The sequence below is a fragment of the Mirounga angustirostris genome, unplaced genomic scaffold, assembly GCF_029215605.1.
Source record: "Mirounga angustirostris isolate CCGP_5_RB_7025 unplaced genomic scaffold, mMirAng1.0.hap1 SCAF_6, whole genome shotgun sequence".
Classification (NCBI taxonomy): domain Eukaryota; kingdom Metazoa; phylum Chordata; class Mammalia; order Carnivora; family Phocidae; genus Mirounga; species Mirounga angustirostris.
In genome coordinates this window covers 52,579,010-52,603,548 of record NW_026991714.1, presented here as the reverse complement: position 1 = coordinate 52,603,548, position 24,539 = coordinate 52,579,010, and the positions used below count along the sequence as shown (strand labels likewise).

The 24,539-nt window shown below is 38.9% G+C and overlaps 1 protein-coding gene across 5 annotated transcripts in view; it reads left to right on the top strand.

Moving 5' to 3' along the window:
- Nucleotides 1-6,583: 6,583 nt before the first annotated feature.
- The window catches only part of RABGAP1L (RAB GTPase activating protein 1 like), a 773,530-nt gene continuing 755,574 nt past the window's right edge, over nt 6,584-24,539 (top strand). For 3 of the 5 annotated variants that reach the window (XM_064594291.1, XM_064594289.1, XM_064594287.1), the window contains exon 1: nt 6,585-6,762. The gene's annotated coding sequence lies outside the window, so the exon portion shown is untranslated. Of the gene's footprint in view, nt 6,763-24,539 lie in introns of all 5 variants that reach the window. The other 2 variants (XM_064594288.1, XM_064594292.1) reach the window with 2 other exon arrangements.

Below are 24,539 nucleotides of genomic sequence, written 5' to 3'. Positions count from 1 at the left end.
CGACAAGTACTTCAAGGGGACTTAGGGTCACTGCCAAAGCTCTGTTTGTGTGCTGGGGTGGGGAATGCATCAGGGAACAAGAACTCTGTTAAAATGGCTGACACAACATCAACACAGAGTCAGGCTCCCTCTTTGACTATATACTTTCTTTCCATTGTTAAAACATAGAGTTCCTTTTCAATAGTTTCTTTACATTGTTAAAAATGAGTAACTTTTTAACCATTTTTTAAAAAGATTTTATTTATTTATTTGACAGAGAGAGAGATAGCGAGAGCAGGAACACAAGCAGTGGGAGTGGGAGAGGGAGAAGCAGGCTTCCTGCCGAGCAGGGAGCCTGATGTGGGACTCGATCCCAGGACTCTGGGATCGTGACCTGAAGCTGAAGGCAGATGCTTAACAACTGAGCCACCCAGGCGCCCTAACCATTTTTTTACATTGTTAAAAAAAGTAATCAAATCTAGAATGCTAGATAATAATCTAAAAAATTGAAAAAGATATATATTACCAGTTTCAATATTTTGAAAGCAAGATAAGGGAAATTCCCAAGTTCTAGAAAAAGGAAAACAGAAAAACAGAGCATGAAGGGGAGATGACACCAAGTACATACTGAAGCCCAATAAGAATGGGGAACATGCTATGAGCCTGGAAGACTAAAAAAACAGTGACTACTGATGCATGCAACAACATGGGTGAATCTCAAAATAAGTGTGCCAGGTGAAAGAAGCAACACAAAACAGAATACATAGTGTATGATTCCATTGATAGAAAACTCTGGAAAATGCAAACTAATCTATAGTGACAACAGATCAGTGGTTACGTGAGGATGGGAGAGGGTGTAGGAGAGAGAAATTGCAGGGAAGCACAAGGAAACTTTTTTGGGAAACGGATATGTTCATTATTTTGACTGTTGTAATGGTTTCATAGGTATATACACATCTCAAAACTTGCCAAATTGAATACATTAAATATGTGCAGAAACTGGTCAGATACATTCAAAAGAATGTATCTTTTCCCCTTTTTTACACCATACACAAAAATCAATTCAACATGGATTAAAGACCTAAATGTGAGACCTGAAACCATAAAAATCCTAGAGGAGAACATAGGCAGTAACCTCTCTGACATCGGCCACAGCAACATTTTTCTAGATATGTCTCTGGAGGCAAGGGAAACAAGAGCAAAAATAAACTTTGGGACTATATCAAAATAAAAAGCTTCTGCACAGTGAAGGAAATGATCAACAAAACTAAAAGGCAACCTATTGAATGGGAGAAGATATTTGCAAATGACATATTTGATGAAGAGTTGGTATCCAAAATATATAAAGAATTTATACAACTCAAGACCCAAAAAACAAATAGTCCAATTTAAAAATGGGCAGAAGACATGAACAGACATTTCTCCAAAGAAGACATCCAGATGGCCAACAGACACATGAAAAGATGCTCAACATCACTCATCATAAGGGAAATTCAAATCAAAACCATGATGAGAGATCACCTCACACCTGTCAGAATGGCTAAAATTAAGAACACAGGAAACAACATTACTACCTGTGTTCTCTGGCGAGGATGCAGAGAAAGGGGAACCCTCTTGCACTGTTGGTGGGAATGCAAACTGGTGCAGCCACTCTGGAAAACAGTATGGCGTTTCCTCAAAAAGTTAAAATAGAACTACCCTACAATCCAGCAATTGCACTACTAGGTATTTACCCAAAGGATAAAAAAAAAATACAGATTTGAAGGGGTACATGCACCCTGATGTTTACAGCAGCATTATCAACAATAGCCAAACTATGGAGAGAGTCCAAATGTCCATCAACTGATGAATGGATAAAAAAGATGTACACACACACACACACACACACACACACACACACACACTGGAGTATTACTGAACCATCAAAAAGAATAAAATCTTGCCATTATGCAACGACATGAGCTAGAGAGTATTATGCTAGGTGAAATAAGTCAGTCAGAGAAAGACAAATACCATATGATTTCACTCATATGTGGAATTTAAGAAACAAAACAAATGAGCAAAGGACGAAAAGAGAGAGGCAAACCAAGAAAGTTTTTTTTTTTTAATTTTATTTATTTATTTGAGAGAGAGAGAGAGAATGAGGGGGGAGAGGGTCAGAGGGAGAAGCAGACTCCCTGCTTAGCAGGGAGCCCAATGTGGGACTCCATCCTGGGACCCCAGCATCATGACCTGAGCCAAAGACAGTCACTTAACCAACTGAGCCACCCAGGTGCCCCTAAGAAACAGATTCTTAACTACAAAGAACAAACTGATGGCTACCAGAGGAGAGGTGCATGGGGAGATGGGTAAAATAGGTGATGGGGATTAATGAGTGCACTAGTGATTAGCACTGGGTGATGTATGGACTTTTAAAATCACTATATTGTACACCTGAAACTGATATAACACTATATTAACTATATTGGAAATAAATAAGTAAAAAAAACAAACAAAATGCCATCTATTGTATGGCATTTATACCTTAGGAAGCTGTTAAAAACAAAATATCCAAGCAAGTTCAAGACATACTTCCTCCCATTTTTGTTTATGCAATTTATTTGTTGAAGGAATTTGGTGGTCTGTCCTGCAGAGCTTACCACATTCTGGATTTTATTGATTGCAAAAAAAAATTCTTATCTTTTAGAACTATGTAATGAAGTATTAATGGGTGAAATCCACATGAGGGGTGGGGAAGAGGAGATTGGCCATGTGTTGATAATTTTTCAAGCTGAGTGATTGGCATCTGAAGACTCATACCATTCTCTCTAGTTTTTTATGATCTTAAACATTTTTGTAAAAGAAGTTAAAATAAAAGAAGTCCTGGGTCCCCTGAATCTCTTAGGGTTTAAACATAGAGGTCCGCATTTTCTAATAAAGTCCCAGGGTGATTTTGTTATATATTAAAGAGAATCACTTAGACCAAAGTAGAGGACCCTGATGGTGAGATGGATGTTGGATACTTGCCACAAGGCATGGGAAAAACAGTTTTTGGCTGTGTTCTTTCTATTTCTTTTCAAATTACAAAAATTGTACATTAGCTATTCTTTTTTAGAGAGACATTTATGGCTTTGCCTACCTCCTCCACTGCTGAGGAAATTTTCTGATCCGTACATATTCACTGATTTTGTTCTTACTCAGTCTTAAAAGTGTGATTTTAATATAGGTTTGCTTTATCATATAGGCTTAGTATGATTTGCCTGAATTACTCTGAATTTCAGCTCTACATAAAACTGAAATATAAAAGTTTGTCTTCTGTACCTCCTCTATGACACCTTTGTTCTCTCAGGTTCCTGGTGTCTTTCCTAATCTTTCCACTAGTAAACAAAACCACTGAAAAACTGTATGATAAATTCATTTATACAGGTTTGCTGATTGGAGTCATGAAGTCCTCTTCTCAGGGAAAGTAGATTTAAAGAGGGCACAGGATTTAAGTTAAAGTTAACAAAAAAGAAAGTGTGGTGATGATGGATTCCCGGGCATCAAGTAACCTAGTGAGGGAAAGAGTTTTGGGGGATGGTTCCTTTCAAGACCCTTTACGTTTTACCAGCTAGGTTGTTACCTATTCATCTCATTGAAAATGTATCCTTAGAAGAATCAGATAATGCCTTTTCTTTTGTGATGTGTATGGAAAACTTAACTTTGGCTGCAAGCAATAAAAAGCCAAATTTGAACTTTTTAAAATAGTCAAGAAAATTTATTGGCTCAGGGAACTTACTAAATCTGGAGGAAGGGGTAGGCTTCAACCTGGGTTTGAGCTCTTCAATTATGTGTCAGTTTTATCCTCAGGCTGGCTTTCCTCATGGTAGCAAAGTGGCCACAGTAACTACTGGACTTACGTCCACCTATCACACCAGCCAGAGTAAGAGAGCACATTTCTTCTGCTAATAAACCTGAGATCTGGCCTCCCTTATGATTGGACCAATTTAGATCTGCATTAGATCCTTGAACACTGACAGAGTTAGGTAGAGACCAGATTAGGCGGGTTATGAACATCAATTAAGGCCCACACCTGGGACTGGAGCTGGGCCTTTCTTATTCACATCATTAGCTGCCTCACAATTGCAGAGGGGTAGAAATGCATGCTGGGGAGTCAACCAGTAATGCCCATTATAAAAGAAATATAATATTTCACCTCATTAAATAACTGTGATTTAAACTCTCCCATTTTGTTCAATGTGTAACTTGTTTCCTGTTTTTGGTATTATGAAATTTTAAATTGGGAGTTGCAGACTCCCACGAGAGAAACACGGTAGGGCAAAATACGGCATACAGAAACTTTGAGAAAGGAGAGAATGAATGCTCTGTAGGCGGCCGATTGTCACCATGAGAAAATGGAGGTCCACTGTTACCAAATCTTTCACTTTTTTAAAGAGCAGGGAGCTGAGCAGAGAGCCTGACATCATGGGGCTCCATTTCAGGACCCTGGGATCATGACCTCAGATGAAGGCAGACACTTAACCGACTGAGCCAGCCAGGTGCTCCCTTTCGCTTTTTAAAGAGAAGCCAGAATGCATGTGAAATCTTCTGGTGTTAATTTTTAACTTTGGCTAATTTGTTTAAGCACCACACAGGCCAAACCAAACATGTTTGTGGGTTAGATCTGGACCTAGGCCACCAGTTTCTGTCATGTTATGAGCCATGCTAGAGTATTTTATACTCTCCGCCAAAGTGAGGGCTTTTAGTCCTTTGAAGGTTTAGGGCTGCTAGCATATGCTTATTGCAAAGGAAGTCGTTGTGGGAAGAGACGTGAGCAGCACACATTATATGAACAATGCTTTGTTATTAACTCTTTGGCATGTACTTAGAATTGTTTTCCTGAGGATGAGGATAAGTTTGTATGGAATCACCTTCACTGTCTCTTATCTAGGTTCTCTTGTGACTCGTCTCTTATCTAGGTTCTCTTGTGACATCTCTTATCTAAGTTCTATTGTGAGGGACAGTTCAGTTTTACACAATGACCCCTGGTGATTAGAGGTGTAACATGTGGCCATGGGACAGAGTTTGCCCTTTTTTGTCAAAAAGCTTCTCTCCAGTTGGAAGATATCAGAAGGTAGAAACGTACGTCTTTTTCATCTACTGATTTCCTCATGATGCCCAGTGTAACTTTATTAATACTTTATTTAGAGACTCAGTACCTACTTGTCAGCTTATTATGAATAGGTACTTATTGGTGTATTATTAATAGATACAGATGATTTGAGTTATTCCAACCCTAATTTTATTAAATATCAAAATTCTGGCATTTATTGAGTCAGGCCCAGAGGTAAGTAGACTCTTGGAATACAGAGGTTAGAGGACCTTCAGGGAAGGAGCCCAGAAGATAGGGGAAACGCAGGATTGTTCAACACTCTTGATATGTCCCAGCATCTCTAATCATCTAAGTCAGGAAAAAGAAAAAAAGAGAGAGAGTGAGAGGGCCTTTTGGACAAATGTATTTCTCAGGGTTGTTTTTGGATCTAGTTGGGGAAATGAGTGCAGGGGAATTGAAGTGGGGCAGAAGGGAGAATTTTAAACTAAAGAATTCATTCTAGAGCTTAAATCATTGGACATACACTTAACTCTTGCTGCACTACATTCATTCATTCATACAATTACATTTATGGAGTACTTTCTAGGCGTTGTGGAAGATATAAAAATGAATGAAGCAGGTCCTCAAAGACTCTCTAGGGGGATAAAATATTGCACAGATTTACCTAGATAGGGTTGAATATATTCGGTGCCTCAAACCTATAGAAACAAAGTGCTATAGAAATTAGGAACATTTACAGGTCATTTCTGGCTGCAAGATCTACGAAGGAGGATACTGACAGTTCAAGGATCAGTAATACAATATTTGTAAAGGAAAAAGAGTTGGTTTATTTTATCTCTATTAATTTGTACTCCCAAATTTACTGCCCCAAAGGAGAGAATGATTTGAGTTTTCTTAATATAAATACATAGCAGGTGTTTTCCCTCTTCGATCTCCCGAGTCCCACAGAACGAACCAGCAAGGGAGCGCTGGACAAGCACACCAGACACCTTGAAAGAGGCACGTAAGAGTAACTGGCGAGAAAAGTTAGTGTTCTTTAAGGTGACTTCCTTGAGGATTGCTGGGCATTAAGAGTGAAAATATGTAAACCAATTTATGAGCAGGAACACAATCTCCCCAAACTTAGACTTATCTAAGAACTCTCTAACCGCTGGACAGGCCCGTCAGCCCACCCCACCCGGGGCTCGGGGACGCCCCTCAGCGAGCCCGAACTCGCTGGCCCCACGGGCTCGGTTACCCCTCCGGAAGGTTCTGAGGGACGGCGACCGTCCCCCGCCCTTTCCCGGGTCCCCCCTCTGACAACCCGAGTTCTGTCAGGTCTTCACTGCCCCGCCCCCAGCCCTCGGGCCCCCCCGTCCCCAGCCCCACCACAGCCAGGCGCGGACGTGTACGCGCGTGCGCGCCGCCCCCGAGGGCCGAGAAGGCTCCTCCGCCCTCAGGAGCGCGCACGCCGCGCCGAGGGGCCCGGACGGGCGCGCTCCCGACCCACCTCCTACTCGGCCCGCCCCCTCCCTCGCCTCTTCCTGCCGGGCGGTCCCTCTCTGCCCCCTCCCCCCCCATTCTCCACTCCCTCCGCCTTGCTCCCTCCGCCCTCCCAGGGCTCCGGCGGCCGCGGAGTGAACGGGACGGGCCCGGCCGCAGAGCGCGGGGCGGCGGGTGGGACGCGGCGCCCGGCAGAGTTGTTCCGGCCCTGTCTGCGGAGACGTGAGGAGGTGAGGCGAGGGCGGCCTCCTAGGGGCCCGCAGGCAGTCGGGCGTCTAGGAGCCGCGGGCCGGGCCGGGGGTGTTGGCGCCGGGGCTGAGTCGGGGGAGGGTCGATGTCGGGGCCGGGCCGAGGACTGGATGCGAGAGCACCACCGGGAGGAGGGCACGGATGTTTCAGGACTGTCGGTCGCTTCCTGGACCCCACAGCTCTGCCTGCTGGTCGCTCTTCCTGGCCCGGGCGGGCGGGCGGAGTCGGGGCGCCCCTCACCTGGGGGCGGGGTGGGGACTTGGGTGCTCGCCTCCAGCTGTGCCCTCCTGACATTGCCGCCGCCTCCGCCGCTGCGCCTTGCTTGCTGCCGGGCTCGCGGTCTCAGCAGCCCTGCCTTCGGGGGGGCGTGTGGCTAGGGTATTTTTTTTTTTTTTTTTAACCCCACACTCAGGCTTCTGTTCGTGACCGCGTCTCGCCCTCGCGCTCCCCCTGCCTCCTCCCGGCACTTTGCTCCGCTCCTGTTGTTGATGCTTGTGGTTTTGCAGTTTGGGATGGGCTGCGCCCTGGGTAGATCTCTGCCTGCAAGGAATGCCCCGCTTCGGAGTTGACCGCCTGGCCACGAAAATCCTCTGTCCAGGAGTGGGTGCTTAGTGTCCTGATAACTGAGTCAAAGTTTCTGAGCCGGGGCTAGTGCTTTGCACTGGTCGCCAACGGTGCAGGGCTGGGCAGTGCGTCAGCATGTGGAAAGGGGCCACCGGCCAGCGGAAGGTGGCTGGATGCTAGGGGACTGGACTGACAGGATTTGTTTCTGATCCCAGGGCAGTGTGTCCAGGTACTTGTGTATTCTCCGTGTACCTCTCAAGATTATCTTAGAAAATGTACCGAACTGTAGGTGGTCACTTGTAGAGTTGAAGGTTTCCTGCAAGTGAGGAGAAACGCCAACCTCATTACACTAATTAATGGTAAAGAGAACTTTTGCTTGAGAGATTTCAGCGCTGACTGGAAACTGATTTCAAGGCCTGCATTTTTGGTACTGGAAGATTTAGGGATTTTTAATACATTTAAAATTTCTTGTACTTGGTAGGAGGTAGGTAGTTGCTTGTTGCAGTTCTGAAAACACAATTTCATGAAAACTGACTTTTCTTATAATCGTGTTTATATTTAGCTTATGCTGATTTCTGTAGAATATCCAGTACTATGATGTCAGAAAATAGAAAAATGAAGTTTGCTTGTGGTCAAATTGGAAGTGGATTTTGTCCTTGGAAAATATTGGTCCACAAGCTGCTAGAGCTCAAAACTGGTCTATGATTCATTATCTCAATAGAGCCCCATAGGAAACTGAATGAAATTGCAAGGAAGAAAGACCAGATGAGTTTCATCCATTTGTATTTATTTATTTTTTTAAAGATTTTATTTATTTATTTGAGAGAGAGAGACACACACAGCGAGAGAGGGAACAGAAGCAGGGGGAGTGGGAGAGGGAGACGCAGGCTTCCTGCGGAGCAGGGAGCCCGATGCGGCTGGATCCCAGGACCCTGGGACCATGACCTGAGCTGAAGGCAGATGCTTAACGACTGAGCCACCCAGGCGCCCCTCATCCATTTGTATTTAAATGCTCACCAGCTTGGTGAGTTACTTGAGACTCTGAGAGACTGGTGTCTATATTAAATCAGTTCAAAATGTGCTCTGATATGATGTATTAATAAGTCATCTGGAGAAGTGGATGTAGTTGGGCAGTGCTTATATGTGAACATATTATATAGCCTACACTGTATTTTAGAAAGCTGGAAACAAGGTAGTAGATCCCAGTACTATTGGGACATGTGAATACACCACCCAGCAGAAAAAGGTGTGACAATACATGTATGAAGTTTTGTTTTTGTTTTTGGCCTGTTATTTGATAGGAACTTTTATATATTATAGTTTTGGTATTCTGAGAATTTTTGTTCCTTTGCTAATGTTTCATGATTCAGATAATTTTCTTTTTACCCTAGTAGTTACTGTGCTGTTTTTCTTTGAATGACAGAATTTTATTAGGCTTATAAAACAAAAGTTTTCATGTTTGCTCATCAGTGTAAAACTTGTGACTTCTAAGAAGTTGTAATTAAAATTTTTTCCTTTGCTTTAACCCAGATTTCAACTTGTTCAATTACTGTATATTTGAACTCAGATGATACAGCATTAAAGCTAAAAGTCCTTTTATCCATTCTTAATGGAGTAGTTAAAAGAAGGAATTCTGTTGTGCCAAGAAAAAATATTATGAGTGGGAGATAGCCAAACTTGAAGAGATGAACTTTGAAGAGGGTAGTAGCTAAGTAGCAAAAATTTCTTGCATTGAGGGTGTAGAACTGGGTCTGCATTCCATCCTACCATTGTCTTGAAGAGGTGTGGGGATGATTATGGCTGGAAAGAGGGTGTTTAGAAAATAGATACTGTAGTCTATAGGATTCTCAGGCACAGAGCTTTTTTTTTTCTATTTTTGCTCTGTCTCACAAGTTTTAATGAGTTGCTACCTGTAGGTAGCTCTTGCCTTGTATAAATGGCTCAGCCACTGGGTCTGAGGATGACCAGGAGCACAAGGCTATACAAGCCTCTGGTACTGCAAAGATAGCTCAGGAACTTCTTATGGAGATAGTCTTATGACATTTGTCACACTAACAGTAGAGGCAGAGAAAGTACAGACTTGAGTCTGAGTTATGGTAAAACCTCACATTTTAGAGGAGAGGTTTAATATTGTGAACATGGAAGAAGACATTGCTTGACTTGACTCGTGGCTTTTCAGAGTGGTAAATAATTTTCACTTTATGGTTGGTATTTGAAATTGGGTAAATAAGTATGTGAACCTCAGTGGACCCCTAATAAGGAAGAGTTAATGGAATTTAGCAGAACTTGTATCTCAACATTTACCTTTTCGTATTTATTTTCCATATTGCACGCATTCAACAGCTAGGATGCCAAAATTGTTTGAGTATAGCAAATTTGTGCTCATGCTGACTCCTTTTTGTCATCTTTTGGTGCTTTTTGGTGTAATTTTGGGGGATTTTCATTGGAAACTTCTAGGCATATACTTAGTTGATTTGGAGTTAGATTTGGGCTACGATTATTAGTCTATTTGAAATTCTGAGCCTTCTTGTTTTCTAAATAGCTTTAAAAATAGAAAAAACAGTTTTTTATAAACACTCATGAAAAATCTGGTTACAGACTGTGTTGTTGTGATAGACATAGAACAGCCAAAAATATATTCAAGAAACTTCCCCTCTCCTTACTCAGTTTAGTAAGCTTAAATAAGAAGTAAGAAAGGTTTTTTTTTTCCCCCAATAAAAGCCTGATTTTCCCAGAATATCAAGTCTAACAACTGTTGGCTATGCTGGTTTTTTTTTTTTCCCTTGCTTATTCTAAATTCAACAAGTACATGTCTCTAGTCCATGGCAGAAACTTAATTCTAGTAGGGAATTCTCAGTAATGGAGATCTTGTTTGGGGATGCAGGCTTGTGCTGGAGAAATTGGCTGGGAAACATCAGATATAGAAATTTACTTTTTTACAGCACTGGTTTTCTCTGTACCTGAGTTCTCAGTGGAGTGGGGGCATGGGCACAAATGTCACAGTTACTTGGACTTTTTTTCATACTATACATTTCCTCTTCCTCTCCCCTTCTCCCCCCAACCCTTTGCTAAATGAGCCACTGCTACTAGTAGGATGTAATTATGTCCCTCAGGTGTATGGGGCTGAACAAAGGCTGAGAACCTTGGCCATTTTCTGATACTTCCTAAGCCAAATTTCCACTCCTTGTAAGTTGCCTTCTGGTGATATTAATAGGCATCTCTGAAACTCTCATTTTTGAAGAGAAATAAATTGTGGTGGTAAAGAAATTACATACATAACCAAGAATAAGATTTATTGCATTGTGTAGGACACATGAGACTAGGAGATTGTTTAGCTGAACATTTATTAAACCGTTTTGACTGTGACTTACAGTAAGAAACACATTTTATACCTTGATTCAGTCCCCTCTCCCTCCACACTCCTGTGCCTGCATGCAAAGTTGAAAGAAAAGTTTGGCAAAACAATACTTGTCTTTTCAGGACCTTGCTGGAACTGGCTCATCATACTGCCTTGCAGAAGCAGTGTGCCTTCCTCTTCCCACCTAGCTCCATGTTCAGTGACATCATGCTGGTAACTTGAAGTTGTCTATGGCGTGAGAGTATTTACACCAGGGAAATCAGCAAGTGGTATAGTTTAGGGCTTTTTTCTTCCCTTTGTATAGCCGGTTGTTGAACATTTTCAGCACACTACTGCCTACAGTACACATTGATATTTATATTCCACTTCATTTCATTAAAAAAAAAATGCTGGATTTTGACCCCTAAATTGATTTTATAGCCAGCTAATGATAGATAACAGCCTACAGTTAAAAACTGGTTTGGTCCACCCTCTTCACTTTGCAGATGAACATTCTAAAAGGTTGAAGTTCAAGGTGATACAGCTAGTTATTAACAAAGGCTGGTCTCCAGAATCCTAATAATCTGGAGTTGTTTCTAGTGGACTTCTCTCCTAACTAAAGCTTTTCATGTAGCTCAGTTGAGGTGCTTAATATGTGCCAGACATTGTATTAAGCAGTTTATGAATAGAGTTGAATAAGGCATGGATTTTGACCCTAAGGCCTTCATGTTTATGTGGGGATTAAATATGGAAACAAAGATACTATATGGCAGAAAGTAAGTGTGGTAAAGAAATAAAGATAAGGCACTCTGAGAGTTTAGAGAGAGGAGGGAGCAATTTCTTTTAGTTGTAAGGATAAGGGAAGAGGTGACATTTAAAACCATGCTTTGACGAACAGTTGGGATTTGGACATGTGGGAATAGGACAAATAGTATGTAAAGAAAGGCCTTTCTGAGCCTAGGGCCAGGGTCATCAAAGGCATAGAGGGAAAAGGCTAAGCAAGAAAGAGTTAGTACTAGATGGTGAAGAGCCTTGAATGCCAGTTTTCCCTTCTGCTTTTCAGTTTATCTTTCATTTTTGACTCTGGCGTCATCTAGTACTACTTAACATTTTTTTTTTTTTTAAAGATTTTACTTATTTATTTGACAGAGAGAACACAGTGAGAGAGGGAACACAAGCAGGGGGAGAGGGAGAAGCAGGATTCCTGAGGAGCAGGGCCCTGGGATCATGACCTGAGCTGAAGGCAGAAGCCTAAGGACTGAGCCACCCAGGCGCCCCAGTACTTTTTAACCTTAAAGAAGTTTTGTATGCTATGTACTTGATTAGAATATGACCCAGAGAGCACTTGAATATCCTTAGTGTAAAAGCTGAAGGGAAAAATTATTAGTGTTAAGGAAGCAACCTCAAGTTTACCAATCCTAAAACTGTTGGAAAGTAAGGGAAAATATTTTCTTTGTAAGGAGATACCATTATTTTTTGTTTGCCAAATAGACCTAGCATCAAATTGGTTGTAGTAGAGGAGGAAGCAGTTTTGAAAGTATTTTCAAAGTGCCTTCTAAAATGTGATTTCTAAATGACTGGATCTTAATTTTTGGAGGCAGATCTGGTTTGGCAGAAAGGCAGTCTTTACAGATCCATGGCTGAGCCTCCTAGCTTTCAGAATTTAGGGCAGCAAGGCAGGGTATTTCATACCACAGCCAGATGTGAGGGATTGATAGATTATTTTTCTACTCAAAGAAGTTCCTTGAATTTCAGCGCTTATGTATTTGACAGCCTGTATGACTGAGGATGTTTTGAAGTCCTGGATGGAGCTTCCCTTGTTCCACAGGTGAATTGGGTGGCTAGAAATGAAGATTAGTGACAGTAAGGTGTGTCTTTTAATCAAATTGGTGGTAGTTCTCAAGGTTTTCTGTTTTCTGATAATTTCACACTTAGTGCTTCTAATTAAAATGGTGCACAGTTAATTTGAAGAAGCTTTACTTCGTTTTGACCTCCCAGTTCTGTAAAGGTAAAAGCCCTTTTAGAGTGTTGCCCAGGTAACAACACATACAGAGACTGTTAGAAGCGTGTGGAAAATTTTGGTAATCTTGGTGATGAAGTTGCTATAGTAAATAACTGCTTGGTTGGTAAAAGCTGGGCTACTTCTGGATGGTTGACGAAGAATTTTTGGGATGAGCTTTTGTTCTAAAATAAATAACGAATTATGTCGTTGCCATACTGTGTTCCTCGTTTATTTAAGCTTGTGATATATAAAGTATGTCATCCTATCATTTTAGAAGGTTTCAGCAGTTTCATATGAACTGCTCCACAGGATAGCACACCCCAAATGGTATGATAAGGGTTCAGATGCAGCATGCCTCAGATACCTCACACCAGTTGAATGGAGTAGCTAATCATGTCAGCACAGGGTGTTGGTTTTTTTTTGTTTTTTGTTGTTTTTTTGTTTTGTTTTCTGTTTTGTCTTTTGTGAGATGTGTTAGGCTTCCCAAATAGAGCTTATTAAAATCTTTCCAAATTTTCTACCGTCATTTTTTGTGGTACAAACTGTGATATCGATGTCTTTAATTTATGTATTTTCTACAGAAATACACATATACATAAATGAGTATTATGTACGTATACACATGCACACCACCCACTAGTAGTTGACATTTGTGGTGAAAATACAGTCTACCTGGCAAATGATTAAGAACAAGTGGTCGGACTCTTTGAAGGTTATCATGTGAAATATTGACAGATATGAAAGTAATGCAAATCCCCAAAGGGATTTTTTTTTTTTTTTTGCGAAATTTCCAGGAAAGGAGCGCATTTAAAAGGGCAAGTGTAGGATACATTCATGTACTAGTGAGGGATTTCTCAACTTTTCCCCTACCCCACATATACACCCATATTCTGCCCTCATTATCAGCAGTAAGCAAAATTGCCAGACTTCAAAATGAGACTTCCACCACAGGGGATGCAAATAACAAATACTATTTTTAGAAAAAAATAGAACCCTGTGGTTTTTCACTGTTGCAGGCTTAAGAGACAGAATACTAATTTTTGATAAACCATATAGAATATTTATTCTGTACTTCAAGGTGTATTCGTCATTTTGAGGGCCTCTGCTAAGAGCATTGTACAAATGCAAATGGTTCTTAGAGTGGTTATCCGGAATTTCCTTGAGTAGTCTCTCTGGAGTAATTTATCTTGGTATGACATTTTGAATAGATTGTATTTTAGTTTCGTGAAAAGTCAACCACTGAAGGGAGCCTATACATACATTTACTGGCAGACAGTATGGTTTCTGAGGTTGTTTTTATAGTAATTTTGTTACTTTAGCATCTGAGGCCATCAGACCTCATTCATTTACTATTTCTGCAAAGCTCTTCCCTCATGAACTGTATTCTTTCATTTTATTTATTTATGTATGTATGTATGTATGTATTCTTTCATTTTAAATCTTTGTGTCATATTTCGCCTACTGTTTGTTAAGGATCATGTTTGGACTAATGTTTTGATTTGCCCTTGTCCTAGTTTTTGTGGAACGCCTATCAAGTTTGGTACTGAATTGTAATTCAGTTAATGTCTTCTTTCCTTCATCCATTTTTCCCTCAATATTCTAGAATATTATTATTATTCAAATCCTAGGACCACTGGTTTACCTATACAAGCGAACCTATAAAATTTTTATGCATGAGTTATATAGCTTCATTTTTCACAAATGAGTCTAGGTCTCTAAGTTTTTTTTTTTTTTAATTCTGAAATGCATTTTATATTTCTTGTCAACATTGTCAATAGTTTTGATAGGTGAAACAGGTTTCTCCTGTTATAGTTGTTTTCACAAACAGTAAAATAGCATTCTCTACCATTTGAAGATATCAGATAAAATTTTTAAAAATTAATTTAATAATAGGTTAGAGAAACCAGTTTGTTTAGCAGTTAATGTGGTACTTCCCATTTTACATATAAATTTCATTGTTTGCATGCTAATCGTAGTGGAACCTTATTATAGTCCACTGAGGGGAATTTACTTTTTAAAATAGAGGGCTTTAGCAATTTTTGTACTTTGGAGAATTTTATTTGGAAGAGGATAATAGTAGATTTAAAAAATTGTGGTTGGGCTGGGGGATGGGGATGGACAAAAATAGTCATTAAGCTGCAAATAACTAAAAACACTTTTTGGTTTTGTGGAAGACAAGGTAGGTAGAACACAGGACCTTAATTCTTGATCCAGTGCTGCTGTGAAATTCAGAGAGGAAAAGTGATTTACCAAAAAAGTGATTTCTTTTTTGCGTGATAATAATGAACTAACTTTAATTGTTTAGTGGATTAGTTATACGAGATACTGTGCATTGTCTACTTAATCTTGACAATAACTATATGGGTTAGGAGCTATTATACTATCATTCCCAGTTTGTGGGAGGAGGAAATGGCTTAGAATCATCCAGCTCGTAAGAGGCAGGTCTCCTTTGCTCCTAAATCAGCTTCATAGTGACTCTCAGCTACTACTCTTTATTGATGATTCTTTAAATGGGGTGATGATACTTATCTTGCCTATTTCATAGGGTGGTTATGAGAATTAAGAAAACTAAGGTTTACAAAAGAACACCTGTAAATGTGCCTCGTGTTTTCGTTTTACTGGATAATTTTTGAGGAGCCAAAGAAATCTTGGAAATAGATAAGCACCTATATTACTTTGTAATTACTAAAATAAGTTGAACAGATATTTGAAAGACTACTATTTGCATAGTATTTTGTGCGGGTCCAGAGGGTCAGTGAGTGAAAGAGGAAAGGAGAAATGTAGGGGTGCATTGAATAACTAGTGGATTGGTTGATCTCTAGCAAAGTGAATTCTTTCTGCAATGAGGAGGAATATTATAACATGAGGTAACTTCTAAGACCGTTGCAACATCAGGAATCTATGAATCCTGTAATGGGTGACTCTTTTCTAACACCTTAAAGTAGCTGGATACAGCCAAGATAATTTTTATTTTAGCTTGGATCATCAACAATTACTATTCTTTAAATGTCAATTCTTTGCACTTAGGTTGAACAGAAATATGTAGTTGCCTGGGAAAAATATAGTTATGTATTTTTGCTTTTCTCCCCCCAAGATAAAAAGATGTTTTTCAGGGTGTGGTAGATAAAAAAGGTTTAATAGTATGTTGTCACATGCTTGTACTTAATAATTTTCATATGATTTTCCCTTAAATTTAGATGTCCTGAGTGTATATTTGCAGAAGAAAGTTAATATCATTATGTGTATGAAAGGTCATTTTTAATTGTATGGAGTGTTATGGCTTTATGGCCATAAATTCAGTTTCAGTCTCTGACATTGTTTTATTCAACAAGCATTTATTTATAAGTCAGAGTATAGGTTCTGTGCTCAAGAAGCACAGGTAAGAGACTGTTAAGGACTGATAGTCATACTGGAGAAACATATATACAGTGGAGTTTAGCAAGGATGGGGCAGGATAAAATGTGTCGTATAGGAAAGCTTCAGAGGGTTATGTAACCTGGTCTGAGGTTTCAGGTAAGGCTGCCTGAAATATCTGAGTTGAGGTGAAAGAAGGCAAGAGAGACATTTTAACTAGAGGTATGAAAATCTGAAATTGTAACTCTTTACCTTTGTAGACCCAGTGTAGGCAGCTCCTCATCTTTCTGAATCATTGTAAAATCCCTAAAGTAGATGTCATTTTTATAAGTAATATTTTATAAATAAAGCTTTTTAGCTCTCACTGATAACTTATTTTAAATATGGTACTTGTGGTTTTTAAGGTAGCGGATTAGGAGGAATAATTTAGAAGAGGTGAGATGCTGTCATATACATACATACTGATAACAGGATAGTGAGATTGCTGAGATGATAGCAGTGAAGAATAGGAAAAACTATAAAAAATCCCAAATCTAAAAACTATAGATAGCATAGAGAAAACAACCTTACATAATTAGCTTTAAGGTATCAAATATATTTCTAATAGTATAGAATAATAATGGAAATTTGTGAGATTCTCTCTTACCAAGAAAAGGTTAAGTATATGGTCTGTGTAGTACATTTATGAGGGCATTAAAGTATTTAGCTTAGAAAGTTTTTTATATGGAATACAACAGAGTGTTGAACAATGTGGTTTTGAGCTGCACAGGTCCACTTATCCGTGGATTTTTTTTTTTGATAAATATAATATGGCCACATATAATATGGTATTTTCTCTTCCTTATAATTTTAATAACATTTTCTTTAGCTTACTTTATTGTAAGAATACAGTATATAATGCATATAACATATCAAATATATGTTATTCAATTGTTTATGTTACCAGTAACATAACAATCGTTGGCTTCCAGTCAACATCTGGCTATTTTTTTTTTTTTCATTTTAACAGCTTTTATTTAAAATCGCCAATTGTTTCTTCCTTAGTAGTAGTATTTTTTTTTTTTTTAACAATCAGCTAAATTTTCTAACAATCAGGTAAATTTTGGGGGAGTCAAAAGTTATATGTGAATTTTGACTGCAAGGGGGTCGGTACCCCTAACCCCTGCATTGTTCAAAGACCAACTGTAGTATGAAAACCAGAGGGTAAACTCTTATTTCAGTTATCAAATTGCTTATCCAGAATGATTGATTTCCAAAGGGCTTTGAATAACCATAGATTTAATTTTCTTCTTATATATGACACACATAGACCTGCAGATTTTACAAAATACTAGACATAGTTCAGCAAGGTATTTGCTATGTAACATTGGTTAGAAACTATTTGCTCATATAATGTATCAGAGTTAGGTCCTTGACCATTCGGGTACCAGGTATTTTTAAAGAGTGTGGACCAGATCGCCTTTCTGTTCTGGATGGCTCGTAGCTGTGGTCTTAGCATAGACATCATCATCTTGAAAGCCTTTACTGAAACTGTAGACTCTCTCATATGTGCTTTCAGAGCATTCTGTTTTCCTCCCTATTGTGATACTAAAACATTGTATTTTAAGTTACCTGTTTCTGCATTAGACTACAGTATAGGCTTTTAAAGAGCAAAAACTGTTTTGTTTAGGGCTCTGAAATTTGTCTACCTTAGCTTTGGATCTTGGCTCTTTGTGTCATTGGGGAAGTCTATCTGTAAAATAGGGATAATAGCATTTATTGCATAGGTTTTTTTTTTTTTAAGATTTTATTTTTATTTTGGAGATAGAGCACAAGTGGAGTGAGGAGCAGAGGGAGAGGGGTTAAGCAGACTCCACACTGAGTGCAGAGCCTGACAAGGGGCTTGATCTCATGATCCTGACATCATGACTGAGCTGAAATCAAGAGTCAGTCATTTAACCGACTGAGTCACTCAGGTGCCTCTAGGGTTACTTGTCTTGAATAAGGTAAGGAATCTAGAGGAGACATAGCTATGTTCCTGGCACATAGTTAAATTCTCATAAATGTTCTCTCCTTTCTCCTTTCTTTCTTCTTGTATTGGGCACTTAGTAGGATTTTCAGTAATACTTTTTAAGTGAATTTGTAAACTATGTTAGAGCCGAATTGGATCGATCATTACTCTTATTAATGAAAATGTCTTAAAATGAAAAATAACTACTACATAAAAATACAATCTTTGAGCTAGATGGCAGCAAATTATTTAGTTTCCAAATTGGATTACCAACCAGAAAAACTTTTCCTCGCCCTTGTCAAACTTGTAATTGTTATGATGGCAGTGGGTTTAAAGTAGGTGGAAAGATTGTAGAATTTCTTTTCTAGGCCTTGCTGCTTTCTGACCTTGTTCACTTAATGTTGGTGGTTATGCTTTGTATGGCCATCATCTTGACCTTTTTATGATGGGATTGTTATTGATCTATTTCTTGGGGAGTAAAGAATCCTGAATCTGACAGACTTATTAGCTGTGTGACCTTGGATAAGTAACTTTACTTCTGGGTTTATGTATCTGTAAAATGAAAGTAATAATAGTTCATGACCTCATGAAATTTAAGAAATAAGATAGGTGCTTGGTGTATAGAAGGTGCTCTGTACAGGTAGGTATTCTTGGCCCTATTAACCAAGCCAGAATCCTCAGTATTCCTTGCTTTTAGTAACTTTATTTTCTTTTTAAGATTTTATTCATTTATTTGAGAGAGAGAGAGTGAGATGGAGTGAGACCAAGTGAGAGCGAGTGACCATGAGCAGGGGAGGGGGAGGGATGGAGGGCGAGGGAGAAGCAGACTCCCTGCTGAGCAAGGAGCCCAACCTGGGGCTTGATCCCAGGACTCTGGGATCATGACCTGAGCCAAAAGCAGACACTTAACTGACTGAGCCACCCAGGCACCCCTTTAGTAACTTTAATTGACAGCAGCAGACCAAAAAATAGGGGGAGGGAAGGAGGGGTGCCTGGCTGGCTCAATTGGTAGAGCATGCAACTCTTTTTTTTTTTTTTAAAGATTTTATTTATTTATTTGCAAGAGAGAGAATGAGAGACAGACAGCACGAGAGGGAGGAGGGTCAGAGGGAGAAGCAGACTCCCCGCTGAGCAGGGAGCCCGATGCAGGACTCGATCCCGGGACTCCAGGATCATGACCTGAGCCGAAGGCAGTCACTTAACCGACTGAGCCACCCAGGCGCCCTGAGCATGCAACTCTTGATATCATGGTCATGAGTTTGAGCCTATGTTGGGCATAGAGATAATTTAAAAAAAAATTTTTTTTTTTTAAATAGGGGGAGGGAGAATTGGATGACCTGGGGAATGATGGCAGAAATTTTACGCCAGTGCTCTTGACCTCAAACAGGAAACATGGATGGGGAGGGCCTGTGGCTTTATATGAAGGTTTATGGGTGGAACCAGATTGATCAGACATGGCATAACATTTATATTCTGGCTTAAAACCTCATAAACCAGCTGAGTGTTTTTTTTTTTGTTTGTTTTATTTTTATTCTTAGTTACTAAAATGCTTAGGATACTAAACTACTTACTTGATTAGAGAGTTATTTTTCATTGAGCTGAGTCCAATTTATTCAAGGCTTATGGACTGTTGAATTGTTCCTTTGTGATAACGTGTTAAGACATTCTAGGAATGATGTATTTTTTCCCCCTCTATATCTCTACTGTTCACACGGCTCTGTGCTGTGGGGGAATGTGTAGAAGTAGGAGGCATAAACCATGTCTTTCAGGAACTTGACTGTAGTGGGAAAGTAACATATACATGTATTAAAAATAACTGATTTTTATTTTATTTTATTTTAAAAGATTGTATTTATTTGAGAGAGAGAGAGTGACAGAATGAGCAGGGAGAGTGGCAGAGGGAGAGGGTGAAGCAGACTCCCCACTGAGCAGGGAGCTCATCAGTGGGGCTCAATCCCAGGACACTGGGATCATGACCTGAGCCGGAGGCAGATGTTTAACCGAATGAGCCATCCACGTGCCCCAGTAACTGATTTTTAAAAAGAGCAGAATTGGGACACCTGGGTGGCTCAGTCGGTTAAGCGTCTGCCTTCGGCTCAGGTCATGATCCCAGGGTCCTGGGATCGAGTCCCGCATCGGACTCCATGCTCAGCAGGGAGCCTGCTTCTCCCTCTGCTGTGCTCTCTCTCTCTCTCTCTCTCTGACAAATGAATAAATAAAAAATCTTTAAAAAAAAAATTAAAAAAAAAATAAAAAGAGCAAAATTATTGGCTGAAACAAACATCTTACTCTCTGAGCCCAATATCCCTAGCATCATTTAAGATACATAGTTTTGCTGGAAAAAAGTCCTAGGCTGTTGTATACGCTGGTGTCAAAATTAATAGAAAAGTTGGAAATGGAAGTGTGTTTACTTTGTTATCTTTAAATGTGATCATTGAAATATTTAAGTAGTGAATTTAAATCATCATGATTTAGATATTTTCCTACGATAGTATTTTATCTTGATATGTCTATCACTTGGGAAAAATCATGTTTGTGCCATATTTATTATTATTATTATTAAATTTATTATTATTAAATCTTTTTGTAATATCTTTTGTACTTAAATGGTACATGTTTTGATTAAAAAAAAAAAAGCATTGTCAACCCACCTTTCCTTTACCCTTTACTCCTTGATGAATACTTGGATATAAGAGCATCTCTAATCAGAATGTTCTCTCCTTCTATTTTCCTGTGCCTGTCTTCTTGTCATTCAGATCTCGGCTCTTTTTTCATTTTCTCCAAGCCTTTCCCAAACCACCCAATCTGAAGTGGTACCCTGTTCTAGTCTTGTTCTCCCACGTTGCCCAATGTAGTTGAATTCAAAATACTTACCCTTGTCATAGAAACTTCCTTCCTTCCCTCCCTCTTTCTTTCCTTATTTACTCTTCTTCCCATCCCCTAGTAGCATGTAAGCTTTTTGAGAGCAAGGACTTCACTGTTTTTTTCACTAAAAAAAAAAAAAAATTTATTTATTTTAGAGGGGGAGGGGCAGAGGGAGAGAGAATCCTGAAGCAGACTCCCCAATGAGCGCAGAGTTCAATGCAGAGCTAGGTCTCATAACCCTGAGATCAGGACCTGAGCTGAAATCAAGAATTGGCTGCTCAACTGTCTGAGCCACCCCGGCGCCCGTTTTTTCACTTTTGGTATATAGAGCTTTGAATAAAGCCACTCAATAAAATTTGGTTGATTGCAGAATGAAGCAGATATTCTTGCTCTTAACTAGCTTTAAGACTTTCTTGAAAGTTATTTCACTTCATTTTGCCTTGATTTCTTCCTTTGCAAAGTGGGTGGGGGATGGAGAGGAAAGAGATTAAATTAGGTTATCTCAAAAATCCCTGCCATTTAAAGGCCTGCTGTTAGCTTGTTGTGAGCTTTGAGGTCTGTTCTAATGGCATTGATGAATTTGTGCTGACTTACTTAATTACTTTCTTACTCTGTCTTCTGTTGAAACCAGTAGTGCATATTTATATTTGCAAGGACTACTGACAGCATTGGAGAGTAAACTCTCATTGCAAAATCAGGTTTCTTGGTGTATCTGGATTATTAAAGAGAGTAGATCTGCAACATGATTTCTGTTTCCATGATCAAATTAATTAAGAGAAGTTTCTTTGGCATATCCAAGTACTAGGTTGAACAGAAATGGTATTTAAATATCAGGAAATTTGAGTCAACTCAACTTCTTAATTATTTTTAATCATGAGAATTTAAATGAAACTTGAGATAATGTATGTATATAAAATGAGAGTATATAAAAATGTAATTTCTGGAAGATGATGAGGATTGAAGAAATAAACTATAGTGTTTCATTTGGTTCATGTGACTATAACTTTAGACATTTGGCACTTTCATTCTTCACTTGGGAAAGCTTTATTATAAAGAACAAAACTTTTTTTGAAATAGGTAAAGGAAATGAGCAGATAGTTGATAGCAGAGGAGATATAAGCAACTGGTAGAAGAATGTTAGATCTTATCAGTAACCAAAGAAAGGCTTATTAAAGCAAAATGAAATACTATTTTATACCTATTTCAGTTTTTTTGGAAAATACTAATAACATAAGGCTGGTTAGATTTTAGTAAAGTGGGCATATCAAATATTGCTAGTAGTTTGTAATTTGCCAATATGTATCTAGAATTGTTAGACTGCTCATAACCTTTTAATAAACCTTCAATTTAGTAATTTCATTTCTGAGAGTATTCTAAAGAAATAACTACAGAGAAAAAGGGAAAAGACAGAAAAGCAGGTGTATGTGTTAGCATAATGAAATGCCTATACATTTAAGGAATGGTGAATATAACATTTAAAGTATATAAGAAAAAGAGGAATGCACTAAAATGCTAATTGTGTTAGCATGGTAGGATTATGGAGTTTTTTCCCCCTAAATTTAAGTAACCTCTATATTGAAAAAATTAAAATTAAAGTCAGGTTTTGCTTGCTGTGATAATTTTGTTAGCATAACTAGGGTTGCCAGATCTAGGAAGTAAAAATATACATGATGTTTGGGACATATTTATACTAAAAACTATTGTTTATCTGAAATTTAAATTGGGTGTCCTGTGTTTTATTTGACAACCCAAGTGTAACATATTTTGGTGATAGTTGAATGTTATGGAGAAATGTTGGGACACTGTGCTTCCCAAGTATTTCTAAGTATTGTTTTTAATTCAGGTAACTTTTTTTTTTAAACCAGGATTATTTAGCTGGGAGAATTACTCTTATGGGCTAGTTTTATTTTAGGACTAGCTTTTGAGTGATGCTTGAAGGAAATATGCTTCAATATTTGGCAAGAGTAATTTAAAAATCTTATTTAACAAAAATATGATAATATTGGATGTTGCCTGTTTACCTTAGGTAGAATGAATTTGGAGATGAGTAAGCCTGGAATCAGGAAGGCAGTTTAGAAAACTATTACAGTAATCCAAGTAAGGGAATTGGTTGGAAGTAGTGAAGTTGGAGAGGAATAAACAGATTTAAGAAGTTCTTGTGAGGTAAAAGCAATAGGACTTTGTGACATATTAGATTTAGGGGTGAGAGAAGGTATTTTTGGATCTCTTTATCAAAAGGGATTAAAGGAGGAACACATTTTTTTTCTCAAAAAAAAAGGGGGGGGGGCGCCTGGGTGGTTCAGTCGTTAAAGGTCTGCCTTCTGCTCAGGTCCTGATCCCAGGGTCCTGGAATCGAGCCCCATATCAGGCTCCTGGCTCAGTGGGGAGCCTGCTTCTCCCTCTCCCTCTGTCTTGCCCCCTGCTCATGCTCTCTCTCTCTCTCTATCTCTGTGTCTCAAATGAATAAATAAAGTCTTTAAAAAAAAATTACACATTTATATATTTTTTCTTCTGTTTATTTGTATTTATTTCTGTTTATTACATCTTTCCTCTATTAGATTGTAAACCCCATTAGGCAGGACCATGTCTCTTTTGTTCACCTCCATGTGCACAGTACTTAGTACATAGTATGCACTCAAATATTTGTTGAAGGTATAATTATAGTTTTGTGTATTTTTGTATTCCTTTTGTTCCTCATTTTAATGTCTTTTAATTGTGGGCATTCATTTTGGGAATCTTTGTTCTATTGTACAATCAATTCTCTTTAAATTTTTTTAAAGATTTTATTTATTTGGGAGAGAGTGAGTGAGAGTCAGAGCACGTGAGAGGGGGGAGGGTCAGAGAGAGAAGCATACTCCCTGCTGAGTGGGGAGCCTGATGCAAGGCTCCATCCTGGGACTCCAGGATCATGCCCTGAGCCAAAGGCAGACTCTTAACCAACTGAGACACCCAGGTGCCCCTCAATTCTCTTTACATCAGTTTCATATAGATATGTTTTTAACTTTTCATTATGGAAAATTTCAAATTTATAAGAAAGAGTAAATAGTTTACTTAGTAGCCACATAACCATCTACATTTAACAGTTTGTTATCTTCATGTCTTTTTTTGGTATAGCACTGCAAATTACAGAAATTTATTTTATCCCTAAATATTTATTTGTTTATTTATTTAAGGGGCGAGGGGCAGAGGGAGAGAGAGAATCTTAAGCAGGCTCCATGCCCAGCGTGGAGCCTTACACAGGGCTTGATCTCACAACCCTGAGATCATGACCTGAGCTGAAATCAAGAGTCGGACACTTCACCGACAGGGCTACCCAGGCACCTCTATCCGTAAATATTTAAATGCATCTTTAAAAGATAACATTTTCTTACATAACTGTAACACATTCTCACATTCTTATACCTAACAATTTCTTAGTATCGTAAAAAACCTAGCCCATATCAAAATTTTGCTACTTGTACCTGAAGTATTGTATTAGTTTACTAAGGCTGCTATGACAAAATACCAACAAACTGGGTGGCTTAAACAACAGAAATGTATTTTCTCACAGTTCTGGAAACTGGATGTCCAAGGTCAAGATGTGGGCAGATTTTATTTCTCCTGAGGACTCTTTCCTTGGCTTATCAGTGACCACCTTCTCTCTTTG